Raw genomic sequence first — 18851 nt, forward strand, 5'->3', positions numbered from 1 at the left:
ACCAATTACAATCACAATTTACACCGGAAGCGCTTGCACTTTGACACTGATCAGCAGTGGCAAAGTGCCCAAAGCATCTAAACCAGCAAAAACGTAATCCAGCACAGTGTCAAAAATACAGGAGGCAGAGGCAAAAAAAGACAGGGGAAACCACACGAAAGATGCCAGGTCTAACAAGGTCTAACATGCGCCTACTGTCGCACTGTCCAATGTTGGTGCATTTTTGGGAGCTAGTCTTAGACGTTATTGACATTTAACACCACACTCCCATGTTTCCCAGCACATACTCTATTGAGACTGTCAAACCCATTGGCTTTCCCTCTACACTACTTAAGGGGAAGACAGATTGCACTAGCTCTACTGGCAGCTCGTCAGGTAATCTTAGCCCGATAGGGCACTGAACAATATACCAGACCACACGGTATGGCTTCACAAACTATGGGTAATATTAGCCATGGAACACATGTCCATGGTGGTAGAACACAAGGCAGAAACTTACAACGAGCTTTGGGCCCCCTTTCTCCCTCTCAACGACCTGCGAGAGGCCACATGTCGCAAATACTTACAAATTCTAAGACACCTCCTGGGAAACGAGGCAAGGGCTGTGTCAACCCCACAGATGGTGCCCAAAGATCAATAAACATCCTTTTTTTTTATAAAGAAATTTAATTTTTTACGCAAGAAGTGCACAGTTTGATTAACAAAAAAACAAACAAAAAAAAAACAGGCATATTAAGCGGCTGATAGAGAAGAAGAGGAAATTGTGATAACCAAGAAAACATACTTCACAGACAAATAATAGCAGATCAAAGCGAATCAAAGCAAACACAAGAAAAACATAGTAAATAACATTTTAACAGACATCATTGCAGCCATAAGCCGTCCCCTATTACCACTTAAATCCAGTCAGTAATAGCGGAACAAATCTTAGCACCTATTGCGATCTTCCTCCTCCCCTTTGTTTTATAAATTGCTAATTCTAAATTATACAGGGCTAATAATCTCGAACGCCAACACGAGAATGTCGGCAGATCAGGACTAATCCACTCCTTAGTGATACATGCCCTTACAACAGCCATATAGATAAACAAAAAAGATACCAATGCAGCTGATCTTGTCTGTACATGGATGTCTGTACTAACCCCGATCAATACCTATTCCCCTGTAATACAAACGGGGGATCCTAATAATACTCCTAAAAATCGCTCAATGAACAGAAAAGCTCCCCTAACTTAGGACATTCAAAAAACATATGAACAGCATCTGCAGCATATAGACCACATCTGTTACATTTTGTCCCAGGAGAAATCCCCCATTTTGAAATTTTGCTTGGAGTATAATATAAATCATATATAGCCATGTAATGCTGAGTATGCATCCGCCCTGTCATCAAAACTTTGTTAGCAAGCCGTAGGAATTCCCGGACATTAACACGCTCTTGCCCCAGCTTCACTGCCCATTTCTCTTGGCATACCTCTACATCATCTGGAAGTGTTTCTATTAACTGGCCAGTACAAGAGGAACAATAAACCGGTGTTTTATACCAAGAACTTTACTTCATTTGAATTCCTTTTTCAGCACTATGTAATCTATTGACTTTGGAAATTTCGATGTGCACGTTTGACTTATGCTACTGAAACTAGAAGTCATCCAGACAATATAGTTGTTTATCCAGTGCAGGGGCTTTGTTGTTTTTATGTATAAAAACGTGGTAGTACCATAATTTTTAATACTTTTGATCTGCCATAAAGAGATAAATGTAGATGGTCCAATCGCTCCAATGTTGAGTTCACCTTAGTAAGCACAGGATTCATATTTAGCTCTGGAATTTTACTAATTTTCAGTGTGATTTTAATTCCAAATAAGTAACTTCTGTAACAGTAATTATGTTTTCAGGAGGATCCCTACCAATATAAAGCACCTGTGTTTTAGAAATGTTCAATTTATACCCGGAAAACCGCCCGAACTGAGACACCAATTTATCTATTGCTGGAACTGTGGTAATAATATCTCTAGTAATAACAACAATATAATCAGCATAAGCCAATGCTCTGTAATCTATAAACTGCAATTGAACTGGTACTATGTCTTTAGCCTGATTTAGCTTATTTAAGAAAAAATCAATATATAAGGCAAATAATAGAGGTGAACAGGGCATCCTTGCCGTGTACCTCGACCAATTGAAAACAAATCAGACTCTTCGCCGGAAATTCAGATACAGGCTTCAGGGGTCAAATATAATGTCTTCAGAGCTTGCCGGATCTGAGGGCCAAACCCCTTTGATCTTAAAACATCCCACATATAGGGCCAGGAAACCCTGTCGAATGCCTTCTCGGCATCCAACAGGGTTACCCCCATTGTGGTATTGGTCGCTTGTGCCCAATCCACCAGCGATATCACCTGCCTTACGTGATCTGCTATATCCTGACCGGGAATAAACCTGTGTTGAAAGTTTGAGACAAGCTCAGAAATGACTCCAGCTAGACGCTTTGCTATGATTTTAGAATACATTTTACTACCAGAGTTTATTAATGAAATGGGTCTATATGATGATGGTAATAAGTCGGGCTTATCCTTTTTTAAAAAAACAATGATAATAGTCTTACACCAGGACACTGGTGCAATCCCCTTTTGCGCGGCTTGGAATAAAGCCATAAATTCAGTTTTCAGTACATGCTGAAAGGTCCTATAAAATTCAAGCGGGATGCCGTCAGGTCCCACAGACTTACCGGTTGCCAATGATGTAATTGCTGCCTCCACTTCCTTCCAAGTTATATCATCATCTAACTCTTCCCTTTGATTGTGTGTCAATTTTGAAATTTCCATATCAGCGCAAAACTTAGCCAATTTCCCTTCAACTCCAATAATATCATCATCAGTATATAGTTGATAATAAAATTTACGAAACACCTCCAACACTTCAGGTGGCTTATCACAAATCTGCCCCAAATCATCCTGAATCTTGGTTATCCTATTAACAACCGCCTTCTGATGTAGTCTTTTAGCCAATATTCAGCCGGAGTTTTCCCCAACCTCATATACTTCAGACCTATATACTGCAATTATCGCTGCAAGTTGTGTGGCAAAATTATGATAAAGCCTTTTTTTTTAACAGCTATATCCCTTAGAATTACCTCAGTATCTTGACCTTCACTAACCGCCCTCAAAAGCTTATTTTCAAGTAACCCTAATTTTTTCATCTCCTCTAACACCTCACCCCGTAATCTACGCTGTTTATTAATGGAATAGATTAAAGTTTCTCCACAAACTCCTGCCTTAAATGCATCCCACACCGTAGGACCCAGAGAAGATCCTCGATTGTTGTTAAAAAACGTTTACTATCCATTTGCACATATGTTCACAATATACTGTGTCAACCAATAGTTTTCGCTCCACGCTCTTGATGGGGCTCTGTAGCTAACATCTACTTCTAACACAATAGGGTTGTGATCAGAGATTATTTTGGGCCGAATATCAACTCTGGCCTTACTGGCTTGCTCAGCAGATACAAAAAAATAATCCAGTCGCAGGCACTTTTTATGAGGTGCTGAATAAAAGGTATCCCCAGGAGCTCCCTTTCCTTTCAAACACCCAATAATCACCAACCCAAATTCTTTCACAAGCCCACTGGTGACTTTGAAGACCTTATTTTTTTTCCAACATAAGGGTCCTCACTAGTTATATCAAAACCGCCCGCCAGATGGAGATTAAAGTCCCCACACAGGATTAATGGAGATGGCCAAGTCGCTAACTCAATGCTCAAACCATTTATCATATCTGAATCATCCAAATTAGGGCCATAAAATGAACATAATTCAATGATCACCCATCACCCACAAAGGTCTTCTTTAACATGTTTACAGTCCCCCCAACCAAATCTTTTCAAAATTGCTACTTCCCTTGTCGTAGAACCTTGCCGAGTACATCCCAAGAGCTCCATACCCAGATCCTTTAACCACCTTCTATTATTCCATGCAATATGGGTCTCTTGCACACAGAGCAGATCCACCCTCATTAAATTAAGAATCTGGGCCATGATACCTCGTTTTTTTCTATCGTTCAGGCCACAGATATTCCATGAACATATTGAAATTTTACCCAGGATCATAAGAAAATTCTTCAACCATGCCTCCCTTGCTTTGCCCTAGCTCTGAATTACCTTCACATAATAATACACATAATAATACAGCCGAAAAAAAAGACTTCAAAAGGTTTATTCACCAAATCCTTGCTGCTACAGCTATGCCTTGACCAATCTATACTACTGCTTGCCTCACCACCCCCACCACCCACCTCGCCCTTACAACCCCAAAGAACCCACCCCCGAACCTCACCCCCACCCAAATGAGGCATAGGGACTGCATAGTCCTTGTTAGTGATGGAAAGAAAGAGTGTGCCCTCCACTAACCCCCCATTCCCCTGGCTTAGAAAAAAAACCAACAAGAAACAACATGCAGATTAGCTATACTACATCCTTTCCCCTATATAGTACCCAAAAAATCCCTTGCGGCTATCTCAGAGATAAAAAATAGCGTTTTATCTTTGTGAAGTATCTTAAGCTTTTAACAGATTTAATAAATAGGCCTGTGCCCCTTTGGCTTGAAATAAAGGTATCAATTGGCACAAGTGCCATCTCTGCTGAACTGTGGCCTGACAGAAGTCTGGTTGCACAAAAAATTCCCAACCCTTCCCCCTTCTCTTACGATCCGGCCTAGCTAAGCCATACAAAGACTCACAAAGCAAAAAATTGCACAGACAAATCAATATAGCCCTTGGTTTACTATCTGCCCTGGATGAATTGGAAATCTATGAGCTCTCTGTAGCTCAAATTCTCACTTCCATTGAGTCAGTTCAGGAAAGGCTTCAGAAAATAAGTCAATAACAAATGGTCGAATATCTTTGCCTTCACTTCCCTCCGAATACCAAGTACCCGCAAATTGTTTCTCCTGGAGCGGTTCTCTATATCTATGAGCTTCTAATTTATATTGTCCCGCAAGGAATGAAGAGAAGTCACATCCGCGTTCTGCTGCACCATCTTGACTTCTACTATAGAAATTCTTGCCTCTGCTTCCTGAATCCTAGCTGATATCTCAGTACAGGTCTTGACAACATATTTTGAAGTTTACGGACTACCCCTTGTGTGCATAATCCCTCTGCTTTTGTTTTCCTCACGATGCATAATTATGGCTTGATGTATAGAAGCTAAGGTGACCTCCTTCTCTGTCACATTACCGAGATAGTTAATCTCTGCATGAGCGCCAATGCCGCCTTGACTATCATTCAGCCCCCCTGATTGTGGTGAAAATGATTGATCAAGCAATGACGATCCACCGTTATCAAGACCATCCTTAGCTGATGATTTTGGCATTTCCTTTACTTTCCGCACTGTTCCTTTTTCCCCAGATATCAAACTGCCTTCATCATCCTCCAGCGGGACCGAACTAGCCAGACTTCTATCATCTGCCCAATCACCATCTACACTTTTATTCTCCTAGGCATTTGATAGATCTGACATTGAATTGAATTGCCCATCAGAATCAACCTCTGGTCTCTGGTACTCTTTAGGTAGCTGTGAGGCCCGCCATGCCTGTTGACTGTTTGCTGGGAAATGATTTGGAGAGCTCCCCTTGGGAAAAGGTGGAGAAAACAACTCACTTGAAGATGGTTGGACTGCCTGACTGGGTGTGGGTGACCACCCGGTCAATGCCAGCAAGTAGGGATTCTCAAGAGGACCTGGAGCCTGAGAGGGATCCCCAGGAACCTGCTGAAGAGAAAAGTGGCGGGGTGCGGGAAACCGGCCCCCGAAGTTCCCACAGCCCAGGAGGAGGTAGACCCTGAGGGGGATGCCCTGGAGCCTACTGGGGAATGTTAGAAACGGGACCCTGGCCGGCCAAGACTTGCGTCGAGGTCAGTCAGGGATCACCATTTCTAAAGTCAGGGCAGGGGAGTCACACACCAAGGCAACCCCCACTCGCCCTCTAGGTAGCGGGCGCGAGCAGTCTAGGCTAAACTTGGAGGCGGTATGAGTTAAGTATTTGCGCACGCACCCCAGCAACAACACCCAAGGCCCACCACAAAGAAAAGACTCTACACAAGGATATATATCAAAAATAGCCTTTGTATTATAATAAACAACACATTAGATAACACACACAAACTGTACAATGTGCCAGAGGCACGGGCAGAATTTACAAGGGGGATTATGTACAGGACAGGGCCACATGGACCACTGTCAGGGGTAGGCACTTGTTAGAAAATAATACTGGTAGATATACACTTATGAGTAGCACCAAAATTATAAAAGCAACACACATCCAGTAATCACTGGAACAGTAAGGACCTCCTACGCAACCCTAACTCACTGTAGGTAAATCACGCAGGTAACTAGGACCTAAGGAAGGAATACCAACACCTAAGCAGTTCACTCTTGGCAAAGGGAAGGAAACCTAAACATAAACTGAAACATCACTAATCCTCTATGCAGGTCACATTTAGCAAAGGGAGATAACCATAAGAATACCTAATCAGGTCATTTTTAGAAAAGGCACAGGTTAGAACACATGCGCAAGAATCACATCATCAAGTACATTACAATGCGCAGGGTGCACATAGCACAACACTCAAAAAGGGTCCCTCAGGCCAACTGGCCTCGAAAGGGGCGGAATGCCCTGAGTCTCAGTGTCAGGGGGTCTGTGCAGGCAGCACAGAACACAAAGCCTAAACGTGGCAACTGTCCACTAAGTGCTGGACAGTTGTTAAATACAGATGCACAACGTTGGAGCCAGGAGGGCTCAAGAACAAGGTGGGCAAGGAGCCTCTCAGGGGCTTGCCAAACAAAATGCGCAAATAGAGCTTCAGCGCTCTTAAAATAACAGAAGTGCCCCTGAGCCTCTCTGGGCTCACAAACAAATAGGGCACGCAGGAGCCTCTCTCAGGCTCGTGGAAAGGACTGTGGCTGGAGCCTCACTGGGCTCAAAGAACAACCGGCTCCTCAGAGCCTCGGGGCTCAACAATAACTAATGCCCCTCGAGCCTCTGGGCTCGACAACAGAAAATGCCCCCTGAGCCTTCTGTGGCTCTAAACACTCATTGCGGGGCGTGGGAGTCCTCCACGGACTCGAGGGTAAGGCGCCATGAGCCTCGCAAGGCTCTAAGTAAAAGAAATGGCCCCAGGAGCCTCGCGGGCCCCAAATACTCAGGAGCGCGAGGTCGCGCTACGGGGGAGGGGCGGACACCGACAATGTGTCCCGACGCCCCTCTCCCTTCCCAGGCACTCACCGGCTCTCTGCTCCTCGGCAGCAGCGGGGGAAGGTTGCCGGTCTCCCTCCGCACATGGGGGACCGGTGAAGACTCCTGCTCGCGCTGCGGTGCGGAGGGCGGGACTTCCGGTCGGCCTCCGAGGGGCCGCGCTGGGATTGGCCGGACGGCCAGAGCACTTCCGGGTCGTCGCGGGCAGCGCGGCGGCCCGTTCCAGGTAGGCAGGCGGGCTGCCAGTACCCGAGGAGTGGGCTCCCTCGTGGTAATTAGAAAATCCAACAACGGGGCAATGCCGGGTGGGCACCGGCCTTTGATTAAAAAGATTCAGCGAGGTGGGCACTCGCTAGGCGGACAAAGCGCTCCCAGCGCAGGGAGGAGAAATAAAGCGCTCCCAAGCGCCAGAAATAAAAGCAAAGCGCTATTGAGCGCTGGGGCATAAGGAAAGCGCTCCTAGCGCTACAAATCCAGATCAGGGCGCCTCCAGGCACAAGAACAGCTCCAGCAGGGTCTGGAGGCAGGCAGAGGGGCAAGGCAGGGCCAGAGCCAGCACACTGGGTCTCCAAGCAGGGAGACAGCCAAGTGGCGGTCCTCTTGGCCCCTGCAGCAGCAGCAGCCCCCTCTGGCAAGATCCTAGGCAGAACCAAGAACAGGACCAATTGTATGGGGACACAGCCCCTTCTTATACAGAAAAACCCCTTTGTCTCAAGGGTGCAGGGTGGGGGAAAACCAGTCGCAGCTGGTTCTGAAGTACTCGGTTTACCCCAACCACCCTCTCTATTCAGTGGTCGGGCTAGGGCCATCAGTCGCACTACAGGGGGTGGAGCCAGCATTGTCTGGGGAAAGTCCAGGCCCATCAGGGACCAAGTGCACTCCTCCCAAGCCATCAAGCATGCTGATCTCACACTCACCACCGGGCAGACCCATCCAGCCTTCCTGGAGCCAGGCTCACCAGCCGGCTCCAGCCAATCACACTGCAGGCATATTTTTCATTAATATGCCAAGTACTAGAAATGGCATTTCTACACATGCCACACTCACGCAACATACATCATTGCGAAGCATTCATTCCCATGAACACGCACATACCAAACTCGAGCATGCACTCCCCACACATCAGGAATTACTAGGGACACAGACATTCCCCATGCATCCCTATGGGAGAGCAGGCCAGCCTAACTACATGCACGCACTTTACTCTGGGACACAGAGAAAAAGTGCGCACAGACCAGAAAATCATCCACGCATATCACAGATAAAAAGCAAAAAGATTATGGGTGAACCTGCCATAAGGGCCAAGTCCAACACAACCCCCTACCAGCCAAAACGCAGGGCAGACCAATCACCACCGTGATGGACTTACCTGCTTGGGGCGATAAAACACGGACGCGGGCCCGCAACTGCAGGGACACCCTCCTGTTTTACGCCACTGTGAACCCCTGGGGTTCTTTCTAAAGCTACTGTAGGGACTCACTGGATTACCCCACTGGTACTCTCCAGCTGCCCTCGGCCAGGACCAGGCCCTAGGCCACCCAGGTGCCACTGGATCCTGCCAACTCACCAAGTGGGGGGTAGTAACCCCTGGCACATAACAGCCATGCTCCACTCTTCCTGTCTGCAAGACAGGGCTAGACTGACACAGGTTCTCCGGCCTAGGGTCTACAACCTTAGGTGGACCAGGAGTCTCAGGGAAGGCTCTCCTCCCCTTACCTCTTCTCCTAGGGTTCCTCCTCCTGCGAGGGGTACCCTCTAAACACCACTCTCCCAACCTAGGGTTTAACCCCTCAGGTGGTACCGGGGTCAGAGGTGGGCTTTCCCACCCTCTGCACCCCCTTCCAGAGTCCTGCTCCCTCCCAACCGGGGCAGTACCTCTGGAGAAAGAACTGGTCAGGATACTGGTTACAGTACTCCCACCCTTCAGGTCAGGCAAACCCTGAATCTGGACCTCCAACCTCCGGTCTAGAACCTTTGGTGGAATCACTGCCTGGCACTCCAGGACTTCTGAGGACTCACAGGTCACTCCCAAATCACTCCTTTCTCTGGGCTTCTGTACTCTCCCTCCTGGAGCAGTACTGCCAGACTCCAAAACTACAGAAGCTCCGCTCACAGATGCTCCAGGTCCTCCACACACTAGGAGATCTCCCTCAAGTGGATTAACAGGTAAGCATAGGTCCCCACCCTGGTGTTCCCTAAAGAAACCATCCAGGCTCTGAGGCAGGGCTTCGGGCATCTGGGTACTCTCGGTCTCACACTCACTTCCGCTCCACTGAGACAGACAGCAAGCCCCTACACCCTCCTCACTATACTGAGACCTAGCTGGGCTACTCTCACCCTCCTCCACCACACTGGGTTGGAGAAAACCTGACCCACTATTATTGGAATCACTCACTAGCGGCGCTAAGGAACCTCTTGCACCTTCCCATCGGTCCGCTTCCGCTGCAAGCTCACATGCACTAAACGATCCAAACTTCAACAGGTGCTGGCGCAACTCTGGCACACAATAACTGAGCAGGTGCTCTGTGACAACCATGCAAAACAATCCGCCAGACTTGTCGTTCACGTGAGCCTTTTCCCAATCAAACAGTGCTCCACAACACTCATCTTCAAAGTCTTCCCAAGACTGATGAGGCAGTTTCCTAAGTCTCCTGAACTTCAACCCAAACTCTTCTGCGGGGGAAACAGGCAACATACTCGGGGAACTGGGAGTGGGACTGTCAATACCAACACTTAAAAAGCTGCCACCACTGGACTCCACCCTCCCTGGGGAATCCAGACAATTACACATGCACTCAGGGGGTAACCTACTCTCTTGGGCTACCTTCTCCCTGAACAAGGCCCTCTCAGCCTCTAGCTTGGCAAGCTCCAACCTGAGCTGTTCCATCGCTAGCTGATGTTCCCTCTCTTCCTTCCTATCCAACCACTCCTCTGGGGACAGGGAAAGGGACGGGGCGCTGGTACTGACACTGGACCCAGCAAGGGACTCCCTATCTATGGGGTCCTCACTCTCTGCTGACATCCATCCACTGTCATCACCATCCAACTCACATTCATCATCAGAATCTTCAGGGCTCCCCACAGACTCACCACCCTCATGGCGTGCGGCCCGGGCCCTATCTCTCTCTCTCTGCTCAAGATCCCACTGATCCTTTTGCCACTGGATCAGGCTGTCCCTAAGCTGGGACTGAGTAACCAACTCACTCACCTCTATGCCTCCCTTTTCGCAGAATCTGACCAGCTCTAATCTACTGTACCTAAACAGACTACAGAGATCAAAAACTGGCTCCATTTTGACGGACGTTCTCGGGAAAAGTTTGACACAGGGAACCTGGGGGTCTGAGCTAAACAGGAGAACACAATCAACAAAATTCAGCAAGATTCCTATCTCGAGAACTTGCACTCCACTGTCCAGCGTAACACACCCTCATTCACACACAACCCTCCCCTCGGACTGGTAAGGCAGTTTCTACCACCCCTGATTCTCTCAACCTGACCACTAGCGACACAGGTACCAAACTCTGGGAGCAGGGCGGGGAACAAGGTACTGGGCAAAATACAAATGACACCTTTCAGGAGAAGCAAAACTGAACTTCCCTAAAAAACAATAATCCCCAAAATGCGGTTATCTAAAAAATGCAGAGCTTTGAAGTGTGGCCTGTCGCCACTGTGGTACAGCGCAAACACAAATTCTTATCCTCACCGCTTGCCGCCAATGTTAGAAACGGGACCCTGGCCGGCCAAGACTTGCGTCGAGGTCAGTCAGGGATCACCATTTCTAAAGTCAGGGCAGGGGAGTCACACACCAAGGCAACCCCCACTCGCCCTCTAGGTAGCGTGGCGCGAGCAGTCTAGGCTAAACTTGGAGGCGGTATGAGTTAAGTATTTGCGCACGCACCCCAGCAACAACACCCAAGGCCCACCACAAAGAAAAGACTCTACACAAGGATATATATCAAAAATAGCCTTTGTATTATAATAAACAACACATTAGATTACACACGCAAACTGTACAATGTGCCAGAGGCACGGGCAGAATTTACAAGGGGGATTATGTACAGGACAGGGCCACATGGACCACTGTCAGGGGTAGGCACTTGTTAGAAAATAATACTGGTAGATATACACTTATGTCGTAAACATAGAATGAGTAGCACCAAAATTATAAAAGCAACACACATCCAGTAATCACTGGAACAGTAAGGACCTCCTACGCAACCCTAACTCACTGTAGGTAAATCACGCAGGTAACTAGGACCTAAGGAAGGAATACCAACACCTAAGCAGTTCACTCTTGGCAAAGGGAAGGAAACCTAAACATAAACTGAAACATCACTAATCCTCTATGCAGGTCACATTTAGCAAAGGGAGATAACCATAAGAATACCTAATCAGGTCATTTTTAGAAAAGGCACAGGTTAGAACACATGCGCAAGAATCACATCATCAAGTACATTACAATGCGCAGGGTGCACATAGCACAACACTCAAAAAGGGTCCCTCAGGCCAACTGGCCTCGAAAGGGGCGGAATGCCCTGAGTCTCAGTGTCAGGGGGTCTGTGCAGGCAGCACAGAACACAAAGCCTAAACGTGGCAACTGTCCACTAAGTGCTGGACAGTTGTTAAATACAGATGCACAACGTTGGAGCCAGGAGGGCTCAAGAACAAGGTGGGCAAGGAGCCTCTCAGGGGCTTGCCAAACAAAATGCGCAAATAGAGCTTCAGCGCTCTTAAAATAACAGAAGTGCCCCTGAGCCTCTCTGGGCTCACAAACAAATAGGGCACGCAGGAGCCTCTCTCAGGCTCGTGGAAAGGACTGTGGCTGGAGCCTCACTGGGCTCAAAGAACAACCGGCTCCTCAGAGCCTCGGGGCTCAACAATAACTAATGCCCCTCGAGCCTCTGGGCTCGACAACAGAAAATGCCCCCTGAGCCTTCTGTGGCTCTAAACACTCATTGCGGGGCGTGGGAGTCCTCCACGGACTCGAGGGTAAGGCGCCATGAGCCTCGCAAGGCTCTAAGTAAAAGAAATGGCCCCAGGAGCCTCGCGGGCCCCAAATATTCAGGAGTGCGAGGTCGCGCTACGGGGGAGGGGTGGACACCGACAATGTGTCCCGACGCCCCTCTCCCTTCCCAGGCACTCACCGGCTCTCTGCTCCTCGGCAGCAGCGGGGGAAGGTTGCCGGTCTCCCTCCGCACACGGGGGACCGGTGAAGACTCCTGCTCGCGCTGCGGTGCGGAGGGCGGGACTTCCGGTCGGCCTCCGAGGGGCCGCGCTGGGATTGGCCGGACGGCCAGAGCACTTCCGGGTCGTCGCGGGCAGCGCGGCGGCCCGTTCCAGGTAGGCAGGCGGGCTGCCAGTACCCGAGGAGTGGGCTCCCTCGTGGTAATTAGAAAATCCAACAACGGGGCAATGCCGGGTGGGCACCGGCCTTTGATTAAAAAGATACAGCGAGGTGGGCACTCGCTAGGCGGACAAAGCGCTCCCAGCGCAGGGAGGAGAAATAAAGCGCTCCCAAGCGCCAGAAATAAAAGCAAAGCGCTATTGAGCGCTGGGGCATAAGGAAAGCGCTCCTAGCGCTACAAATCCAGATCAGGGCGCCTCCAGGCACAAGAACAGCTCCAGCAGGGTCTGGAGGCAGGCAGAGGGGCAAGGCAGGGCCAGAGCCAGCACACTGGGTCTCCAAGCAGGGAGACAGCCAAGTGGCGGTCCTCTTGGCCCCTGCAGCAGCAGCAGCCCCCTCTGGCAAGATCCTAGGCAGAACCAAGAACAGGACCAATTGTATGGGGACACAGCCCCTTCTTATACAGAAAAACCCCTTTGTCTCAAGGGTGCAGGGTGGGGGAAAACCAGTCGCAGCTGGTTCTGAAGTACTCGGTTTACCCCAACCACCCTCTCTATTCAGTGGTCGGGCTAGGGCCATCAGTCGCACTACAGGGGGTGGAGCCAGCATTGTCTGGGGAAAGTCCAGGCCCATCAGGGACCAAGTGCACTCCTCCCAAGCCATCAAGCATGCTGATCTCACACTCACCACCGGGCAGACCCATCCAGCCTTCCTGGAGCCAGGCTCACCAGCCGGCTCCAGCCAATCACACTGCAGGCATATTTTTCATTAATATGCCAAGTACTAGAAATGGCATTTCTACACATGCCACACTCACGCAACATACATCATTGCGAAGCATTCATTCCCACGAACACGCACATACCAAACTCGAGCATGCACTCCCCACACATCAGGAATTACTAGGGACACAGACATTCCCCATGCATCCCTATGGGAGAGCAGGCCAGCCTAACTACATGCACGCACTTTACTCTGGGACACAGAGAAAAAGTGCGCACAGACCAGAAAATCATCCACGCATATCACAGATAAAAAGCAAAAAGATTAGGGGTGAACCTGCCATAAGGGCCAAGTCCAACAGGGAGCAAGTAGCTGAACTGGGGGACCTGCCTGAGCTGACCCATTGGCAGCAAGAAGGAGGCCCCTCCAGGGAGGAATTTGCAAGGAACAGAGAGAGTGCCCTTCTCTTGTGGGCTTGCGGCAACAAGCTGCAAGCCAGGCAGCAGGTGATCAGTCAGGGTCACACTTGATTTACTGGTAGAATGGTCTCCTGTATAGAGAGCCTAAGGTTGCTGAACCTGGGTCAGCCCATGTGCTGGTGGTACCCCAGAAGTTCAGAGCCTTCCTACTGGGGCTGGCTCATGATGTGCCCAGCTTCTTGTTGTGTTTCGGCAACTGCCCCGCTCTCCACTGCTAAAGGCAAGACCCTTTGACCATCTATACCTCCCCCGATATCTGCTGAAAAGGATATTAGGATTGTCAGTCGCGGAATGCACTATTACCCCCACTGTAGACATGTCCATGGATGGTACTAGTGTCTCTACTACTCCCTTATCAACATGCAGAGAGCTTATTCCACCACCCGGTGAACCAGTATCTTGAACCCTACCTTTTGGTTGCTTTCTTTTTTTTTTTTATCCCAGGAACTTTAAGTGGCACACCAACATTATCAGCGGTCCGAGTGGCCCCTAGAGGTACATCTTTTTCCTGTAATATCCCGGCAGCATCGATATGCACTAAGGCCACAGCTGGTGCAGGTGCTGACGACGATGTAGCAGCGGCCACTGCCCAAGTCTTAGGGCTTTTAGGGTTAACACTGACATTCACATTCGCATTTGCGTTGGCATTCTTAGGAGCGTTCTTTGGAGCCATTGCAGACAACGCGCTCTGGCCCGGATTTTCCGACGATCTGTCTGCCTGAGCCGCCGCTGTCACGGCCGCAAACTCCACCTGGCGCCGAGAATCAACAGCACCACAGCTCGTCTGTGACCTCTAGTGAAACACCAAACACGTAACTTGCCGAAATCTCCCCGGACACAAGTGAAGCAAGAGCCACAGCATTCAATCTGCCGACGGCCGTCCAAAGATGTGCTTCGCTTTCACTAGCCGCCAGGATGTAAGAGGGGGGGGGGGGGGTTAGCAGGGGAGGACAGACACAGCCGTCTCACTTGGACACTGCCGTGTCCGCCATCATGCCAAGATCAATAAACATCCTAATCAACATGCATGCTATATATGGCTAGAGGGATAGGCGAATGGTGCAGGAAAAGGGTGGGAAGGAGGGTGGGTGGATTCCCCTGGGGATGTTCTGTTGTCCGTTGTCCTATTAAGTTGCTTTGTGTTATTTTTTTATAAATATGATCCTACTATCGCTGCTAGCCTCAGGGTTGTAGGCGCAAAGTTGTGTAGAACTGCACCCCTGAATATTCGCTGCTGGCCAATGGTTGTAGGCACTCAGCTGTGTAATCGATGCTCTGGATCTTGCTGAATAAACAAATTGGTTTCATAATTTTTTTATATAAAATGGGTCGGTTTACAATCTACGGAGTTCAGTGTCTTTTGGGACAGGTTAGATATGTGTGCTTCCATGACCTGGAGAGGCACAATGTGTGGTTTGAGACTTCATTAGAAGTATAAAAACACCCCCGATTTCATAGCTTAACTGTATACAATAATTTTTACGTAGCAGCAGGTGAGTACATCTGTGAGCTTGAGGTGGAAAAATATTGTGACTACTTCTATGTGCAAACGATGAGTCTCCAGAACTTGATATTTTGCATTTTATTCTAAAGCATTTTTAAGGTGTTAAAAAATGCTTCCCTTTTAAAGTGTACATACAGCTGGTACAAAAACAAAACACATATTTTTAGGTGGCCGTAAACAGGAGCAGCTTAGCTGAGGGTGGAAATGCAGGCACACCCTCTGTGAGGAGTCTTATTAGTGAATGCCTGGCTCTTCCGCTCACTGCAGATTTAACTACCAGCCTAAACTAATCTCCAGGCAGTCCGGATCTTAATTTATAAATCTTTTCAAGTCTTTTGGCCAGTCCTGTATATTGCTCATGAAAGGGTGTCTTTGTCCTGAAAACGAACAGTCAAATTATGGTGCAGGCTAGGCTCATGCATGCGCTGAGTGCAGAACAAGAAGGATGATGAGGCCTGAGCATGCCAGTGACTGTGAGCCATGGCCGCGACGAGTCTCCAGCAGCCAGTCCCAGTCACCATCAGTTAAGCGGAGTGCTGCCCAGCCCGCCTTGGCAACTGCACAGCCTGAGGACAGTAGTGAACTACAGGCTCAGGCTGATGCTGTAAAATTAAATATTATATTTTCAAGAAGGTCCGATCTAACAGACCTAAGAGTGACGGTGAGCCAGGGCCGGACTGGGAACCGAAAGCAACCCTGCCAAATTTGATCAAACCAACCCCCGTACTGTGCATAGAGAGCGAGTGCAGCTTGCGAGCATGACCCCTGTATGAGGGGTTGGGGGGTCTCCGTAACTCACACCACCACTTACGTGAACCGAAACTGAAAAGCGGCCTCCTGCGGACTGAAACCGGCCTCCAGATGCTCCAGCCTGACGGGGGTTTGCCCGCTGGCCAGTCCAGCCATGCGGCGAGCCACAAGCCCAGCTGTGACCTTGAGGCTCAGCCCGGCTGTGACGGTAAGAGAAGAGGCACTGGCGGCACAGGCAGCAGTGGGCTGCCAAACTAAACTTACAAACATACCTACCCCCCCGCTCGCAACTTAAATTCTGTCTGGGCAAATGGACACAATGTTGTAGTCATGTGATGCATGAATGCCGCTGCAGTGCTCCAGCGAGCGAGCACAGATGAGCCCAGGCCTGCTGCCTGCCTGGCAGATTTCATCATGTAAACCTTTAATTAATCTGAACACAAATTCAACACTAGGGAAGTGGTGCATTGCACAGTGTGCAGTAGTGCACTCTGTCACACACTCTCCGGCTGCTAGAACACTGCGCGGTGGGTGCTGCTTTCCTCAGAGTGCTGATAGCGGTGATTCCGCCCCCCTCCTTGTCGGCAACTTCAGAAGGCGCTATAAATGCGTGACTTTGCATTTTAGTGCAGTGATGAGAACCACCACACTAAAATGCGTTAGTCTAACGCCTGATGCGTGGTACTTGGCAGGGCAGACCATGCCACATAATTCCAAGACACAAATATACTCCACACCACAAAATTCCACTCCACACAATTCCACAACAAACAATTTCAATACAACCCACATAATTCTACTCCAATCCACATACACCCACTAACTCCAAACCAAAACAGGTAAAAGACATTGTCATTTACAAAGCCAATAGCTCTAACTCTCCCAAGTGTGAGATCTATTCCATTGCAAATGCTTGTTTCTTTAGAAGGCTCGTTCTCGCAGACAACATGGCACCCTCACAGACAGCGGCGGTTCTACCATGAGGGCGTTTGGGCGCCGCCCCCCCTGCTTTCTCGCTGTGCGAGAAGAAGGCAGAAACAAATGGTAGTTATTTATTTATAACTACCATTTGTTTCTGCCTGCCCTTCTCGCACGGCGAGAAAGCAGTCAGCAGAACTTCTTCCTGGTTACTAACTCGAGCCTCAGGGGGGAGTGGCTTGGGGGAGTGACTTGCCCACTGTTGATAATACTGACTGTTTGGACAGCCTGCGAGGCTGTCCAAACAGACAGTATTAGCAACAGTGGGCAAGCCACTCCCCCCAAGCCACCTCCCATTCTCCGTTCTGCAGGATGCAGACTAGGAGAAATGACGCATTTAGGGCAGCCGGCCGAACCAATCAGCGCCGGCTGCCATGGAGGGGAGGGAGGCTGCCTGCAGCCTTCGAGAGCCCACACCACGTCAGATGCAGCGGCGCCGGCGGCATTCAAATCCAGGGCAGCGGGAGTCTGCATGCAGTCTCGGGCTCGAGTCGGGAGTCAGCGCGGGAACTTGGGAAGCCAAGGTAAGTTTTTACTTTTTTATATTTATTTAACCCCAACTTGCAGAAGACTGTCAGCGGTGAAGACTGTTAACTTTTCTTTCAATTTGTCATTCCAAATCTCAGTGATGGCCGGCACTTCGAACGTAGACGATGGTAAACAGACTAAAAGGAAAAGGTTTCGTTTTCGTTTTTATTCTAGTTGGACCGCTTTTGTAGAAAGTACATCAGCTGCTGCTGAGGGCTGCAGGCCACCCCCAAGTCTAGTTCGAGTCTCCTTTCACACTCCTGGGTCTGAAGGTTCTCACATTCCTGGCGTGAAGTGATCAGCTAACGCATGCCATTAACACCGGTGGAGGCAGCGGCTGCTCATTAGCGTCAGGCCCAGCCGTCTTCCTGGGAGGGACCATAGCCTCCACTGGGAGGAGGGGGGGGGGGGTTTGGAGATAGTAATGGCAGGCCCAACCTTCACAAGAGCTTTTAACTACCTGCTGGCTGCTCACTCAGGTGACACTCGAGTCACGCAATCTCTCCCATGTGTGGCCTGAGGTATCATGCTAGCCGGTTATAACTTCGGGACTACGAGTCCCAGGGTGCAAAGGGAAAACAGGGTGCAATGGGAAAACAGGATTGCATAAGATACTAGTCTAGCGCATGCATTCAGAAACGTAGAGGGGACATCAAGTGTAGCCAAGATAAACAGTACACTTTCCCCAGTCACCAATAACATACATTCTAGAATGCCCCTTTGCTCGATGACGTTTGTTTGGCTTTTGAGATTCATGACATCGTTCACTGGCTGGCTCCCTTAAGATTTCGCCAGGGCTCGGAGTGAATGAATTATTAGATAATGTGTCCTCTCACAGGCAATGTTTGCTTCTCAGTCAACAAATCTCTGGATTGTTTCAATTGCACCGTTTTTTGTTTCTTGTTGTCTGCTCTCAATTTAGTAGTTATGTTTCTAGGTCACTAGATGTATTGTTTGCTTTTCCCCTGATTCTTTGAAAGAAAGAGTATAGCTGTAGGTGGTTCAGGCTCGCTCGCTCGCCACAGTGAAGTATGACAATTGCTTTACGTCCTACCAGTTTCAAATGTCACGAGCCGCCACTGCTCACGGAACAGAAGGGATTCTCTGCTTGACAGGAAGTAAGCCCTGCCACAAGCAGAGATCTATCAAATACACGCCGATTCCGTTCTACAGTAAGCTTTAGTAGTACAATACAGAACCGTGTCACGTCGCAGACTGTCTCTCTCACAAATAGTTCTCAAAATGCAGCAAAATGGGGCGAAATGGAAGCCGGAGGCCTACTGTGTCGGGCAATTAGG

Source organism: Lissotriton vulgaris, chromosome 12 (assembly GCF_964263255.1).
Source record: "Lissotriton vulgaris chromosome 12, aLisVul1.2, whole genome shotgun sequence".
NCBI classification, from domain to species: domain Eukaryota; kingdom Metazoa; phylum Chordata; class Amphibia; order Caudata; family Salamandridae; genus Lissotriton; species Lissotriton vulgaris.